Here is a 5,675-nt window from a genome sequence, read left to right as displayed (position 1 = left end):
TGTGCCTCAGTTTCCTCATTTTTAAAACGGTGACAAGAATGTCTGGAGGTGGATATTGGTTTTATGGGGCCTGAAGGTTACGATTTGGAGGACCCTCTTTAAGAATAGAATACACACTCGGTTACGGTGGCTCACGCCTGTAATCTCAGCACTTTGGGAAGTTGAGGTGGGAGGATCACTTGAGGCTTCAGGAGTTCAAGAGCAGCCTGGTCAACACAGTGAGACCTCATCTCTACCAAAAAAAAAAAAAAATTAGCCAGTGTGGTGGGGCATATCTGTAGTCCCAACTACTTGAGAGGCTGAGGCGAGAGGATGGTTTGAGCCCAGGACTTCAAGGCTACAGTGAGTTATGACTGTGTTACTGCCCTCCTGCCTTGCTCTAGACAGAGCAAGACTCTGTCTAAAAAACAAAACAAAACAAAACAAACCCCCCCACACACAAAACCTCCCCCTAGACCCTGAATATTTATATTTATTTGATCAATGTGGTCAATGGGAACCCTTTCAAGCTGGTGTCCGTGTCATTTTGGCCTGCTTCCATAATTCCTGGAACACTTGCTTTCTGGTATAGCAAGATATCAACTTTTCCAGCCCCTGGAATCAACCAATACTCCAAAGAGCTCTGATTCAATCTTTTAGTGGAAAATAATATTTAGAAAGCATGAAGTAAGCACTAGAATCATACTAAAAAACCAAGAACTGGCCAGGCACGGTGGCTCACACCTGTAATCTGGACTTTGGGGGCTGCAGTGGGTGAGCTGCTTGAGCCCAGGAGCTCAAGACCAGCTTGGAAACATGGTGAAACCCCATCTCTACAAAAAAAATACAAAAATTAGCTAGGTAGGTAGTGCACACCTGTAGTTCCAGCTACTCGAAAGACTAAGGTGGGAGGATTGCTTGAATCCAGGAGGGCAAGGCTGCAGTGAGCTGTGATCATGCCACTGCACTCTAGCCTGGGCAACAGAGTGAGACCCTGACTAAAAATAGATAAATAAATAAAAATCGGGCCAGGCGTGGTGGCTCACGCCTGTAATCCCCAGCACTTTGGGAGACCAAGGCAGGCAGATCACCTGAGGTCAGGAGTTCGAGACCAGCCTGGCCAACATGGTGAAATCTTGTCTCTTCTAAAAATACAAAAATGAGTCAGAGATGGTGGCATGCACCTGTAGTCCCAGCTACTAGAGAGGCTGAAGCGGGAGGATAGCTTGAACCCGGGAGGCAGAGGTTGCAGTGAGCCAAGATACTGCCACTGCACTCCAGACTGGGCAACGGAGTGAGACCCTGTCTCAAAATAATAATAATAATAATAATAATAGGGCTGGATGTGGGGGTTCACACCTGTAATCCCAGCACTTTGGGAGGCCGAGGCGGATGGATCACCTGAGGTCAGGAGTTCGAGACCAGCCTGGCCAACATGGCAAAACTCCATCTCTACTAAAAATACAAAAATCAGCTGGGTATGGTGGTGCACGCCTGTAGCCCCAGCTTTTTGGGAGGCTGAGGTAGGAGAATCGCTTGAACCCAGGAGGCAGAGGTTTCAGTGAGCTGAGATCATGCCACTGCAGCCTAGACTGGGTGAGACACAGGGAGACTCTTTCTAAAAATACTAATAATAAATAAAAATAAATAAATAAAAGAAACCACCTGGGCATGGTGGCTCACGCCTGTAATCTCAGCACTTTGGGAAGCTGAGGCGGCCGGATCACTAGAGGCCAGGAATTTGAGACCGGCCTGGCCAACATGGCAAAGCTGTCTCTACTAAAAATACAAAAATTAGCCAGACATGGTGGTGCATACCTGTAATCCTAGCTACTCGGGAGGCTGAGGCAGGAGAATCGCTTGAACCTGGGAAGCGGAAGTTGCAGTGAGCCAAGATCCCACCACTGCACTCCAGCCTAGGCGACAAGAGTGAGACTGCGTCTCAAAAAAAAAAAAAAAAAAAGAAGAAGAAACCAGAACTGTTCATTGTTATGAGGGTCACTACTCCCAGTCCTTCCTAGAGCTAATGAATGTGTACACACACACACACACACACACATTTACAATTATATTTATTTCTATAATTATACATACTAAACAACATGAATTCAGACTATCATCTCCAATTCCAAGCTCATATCATGGGGTTCATTCTAGTTTTTGCCCCTTGTGTATTTATACTTCCTGTCTTTCACACCGAGGAATCTGGTGTCCATTATTCTTGATTTATCCTTTTTTTTTTTTTTTGAGACAGGGTCATGCTCTATCCCCCAGCTGCTGGAGTGCAGTGGAGTGATCTTGACTCACTGCAACCTCTGCCTCAGGGTTCAAGTGATTCTTTTTTTTTCTTTTTTTTTTGAGACAGAGTCTCACTGTCACCCAGGCCCAGAGGCCCAATCTCGGCTCACTGCAACCTCCGCCTCCCGGGTTCAAACAATTCTCCTGCCTCAGCCTCCTGAGTAGCTGGGACTACAGGCGCCTGCCACCACGCCCAGCTGATTTTTCGTATTTTTTAGTAGAGATGGGGTTTTACCATTTTGGCCAGGCTGGTCTCGAACTCCTGACCTCATGATCTGCCCGCCTCAACCTCCCAAAGTGCTGAGATTACAGGCATGAGCCACCGCACCCAGCTTTTTTTTTTTTTTTTGAGATGGAGTTTTGCTCTTCTTGCCCAGGCTGGTGTGCAATGGCACAATCTCGGCTCACTACAACTTCCACCTCCCAGATTCAAGAGATTCTCCTGCCTCAGCCTCCCAAGTAGCTGGGATTACAGGTTCCCACCACCATGCCTGGCTAAGTTTTTGTATTTTTAGTAGAGATGGGGTTTCACCATGTTAGGCAGGCTGGTCTCGAACTCCCGACCTCAGGTGATCCACCTGCCTCAGCCTCCCAAAGTGATAAGATTACGGGCGTGAGCCACTGCACCCGGCCTAAGTGATTCTTCTACCTCAGCCTCCCATGTAGCTGGGATTACAGGCGCACACCACCACACCCAACTAATCTTTGTATTTTTAGTAGAGATGGGGTTTCACCATGTTGGCCGGGCTGCTCTTGAACTCTGGGCCTCAAGTGATCCACTTGCCTCGGCCTCCTAAAGTGCTGGGATTACAGGCATGAAATACCACATCCAGATACTTTTTTTTTTCTTTGTTTGAGACAGGGTCTGGCTTTGTCACCCACGCTGAAGTGCAGTGGCGTGATCACAGCTCACTGCAGCCTTGACCTCCCAGGCTCAAGTGATTCTCCCACCTCAGCCTTCTGAGTAGCTGGGATTACAGGCTCCCACTGCCATGCCCTGCTAATTTTTTTTTAATACTTTAAGTTCTAGGGTACATGTGCACAACGTGCAGGTTTGTTACATATGTATACATGTGCCATGTTGGTGTGCTGCACCCATCAACTCATCATTTAACTCCGCTGATTTTTAAATTGTTTTGTAGAGACAGGGTTTTGCTGTGTTGCTATGTTTTGCTAAGTGTTGGGATTACAGGCATGAGCCACTGCAGTCGGCCTGGATCTGCTTCTTGTTCCACACATAAACTTGTTTCTTTCACTGCTCACATGCTTCCAGTTGTCTTGGGAATCATTTATATTGGGATAAGACTTCTGATCCTGTACAGCAAGGGTCATGAGGTACAGCAAATGGTAGGAATATTCCTGGAAGCCCTTTCCACACACCAGGACAGCTCACAATGACTTAACTATACACAAAAGTGACTGCCAGCCACCCAGCTATATCCCACCAAATCAATCCAAACTGAGTGTATTTCCAACTCGACTTCACCTTAGCTGGATCACCAAATCCTCATGGCATCTCTGATATCACCTGATTCAAGGGAAAGTGAGATAGAGTGGGAAGAAATAGTAGTCTTAACCAATTGCAATTTTAGAATTTTGCTTTTGCACGTTAAAAGAAAAAAAATATGTATTTGACGCTATGAAGACATTGCTGGGGTTGCCCCCAGTGCCTAGGATGGGCCCGTGCAAGTGCAAGGCCCTGCCCTCAAGAGCCCTCAGTCTGAGGGAGAAGACACAGATCAACTCCAGGAATCTCTAATCCAAAGGGAGAAGTCTCTAGTCTAAAGTGGGGAACACCCAATTCCAACCAAAAGAGAAACCTAAAGGAAAAAAGGAAAGAAGAAGGCGTCAACTGTGTCAAATGCACCTGAGAAGTTGAGTAAGATAATAGTGGTTCATTAGCTTTGGCAATATGTAGCACTGTAACCATATCAGAGCCTTTAAAAAATAGACTAGAATAGGCCAGGCGCAGTGGCTCATGCCTGTAATCCTAGCGCGTTGCGAGGCCGAGGCAGGTGGATCACTTGAGGTCAGGAGTTTGAAACGAGCCTGGCCAACATGGTGAAAACCCCTCTACTACAAATACAAAAAAAAATTAGTTAGGCGTAGTGGTGCCTGTAATCCCAGCTACTTGGGAGGCTGAGAATCACTTCAACCTGGGAGGCAGAGGTTGCAGTGAGCTGAGATCGTGTCACTGCACTCCAGCCTGGGCAACAGAGTGAGACTTGGTCTAAAAAAAAAAAAAAAAAGAAGAATAGATAGACTAGAATATACTGTAGAGAGATGGAAGGTGAGGGAGTAGAAAAACAAGCAAACAAGTTTGCTGCAAATGGGAGCTGAAAATTGGAGAGGTAGCAGCAGAAGAAAGTGGGGCCATGGAATAATAATATAAAAACAGGGCTGGGCATGGTGGCTCACACCTGTAATCCCAGCACTTTTAGAGGCTGAGGCAGGAGGAGTGCTTGAGACCAGGAGTTTGAGACTTAGCCTGGGCAACACAGACTCCATCTCTACCAAAAAAAAAAAAAAAAAAAAAAATAGCAGGGCGTGGTGATGTGAGCATGTAGTCCCAGCTACTCTGGAGGCTGAAGTGGGGAGGATGGCTTGAGTCCAGGACTTCAAGGCTGCCGTAAGCCATGATGGCGCCACTGCACTCCAGCTTGGGTGACAATGCAAGAACCCCATCTCTAAAAACAAGCAAAAAGATATTAAAGCGTGTTTGTAAATTGAAGGGAAGAAGAAAGATATTTGTGATGCAGAAGCTAAAAAAAGGGATAATTAACAGGGATAGAGTTCCTGAAAAGACTAAGATGATGAGATTCATTGCACAAGTGGAGGGATTAGCTTGGATGGCTGGGTCCTGTCCCCGCATTAACAGAAGTGAAGGTCAATTTCAGCACCTGTCATAATTTCCTGGGCCCAGTGCAAAATGAAAATGTGGGTCTCCTTATTCCAAAATTATTAAGAATTTCAAGACTATAACAGAAGAGCATGAAATCAAGCGTGGAGCCTTTCTAAGCCTGGGTGCTGTGCGACTGCAATTTGTACTCCCACGAAGCTGGCTCTAGTCAAGTACGCAATGAGGTCGATGAGGAGGCTGTCCTGTGGTAAGTCCCTTCTAGGATTGGAAGAGATGAGTAAGGCTACTTTCAGCTTCACTGCTCTACAAGCTGAGGGGTCACTAGCAAGGGAGAGGAGCAAAACTTGTCCCTTTTTAACTTCCAACCCTGCCAGATTTGAGTCCAGGGCTTTCTAGAAGTCTCCACGGCATCGGGTGACCATAGCAACTCATGCCAAACTCTCGGGCCCATGGCTCCGCCTACCGCTTCGTGGACGCGCTTGTTGATTGGCTCAGAATGTCGACCAATGGTCGGCGAAGCAGGTTGCTTGCCGCACGG

The sequence above is a fragment of the Gorilla gorilla genome, chromosome 1, assembly GCF_029281585.2.
Source record: "Gorilla gorilla gorilla isolate KB3781 chromosome 1, NHGRI_mGorGor1-v2.1_pri, whole genome shotgun sequence".
Taxonomy (NCBI): Eukaryota; Metazoa; Chordata; class Mammalia; order Primates; family Hominidae; genus Gorilla; species Gorilla gorilla.
Note: the sequence above shows the minus strand (reverse complement) of the source record.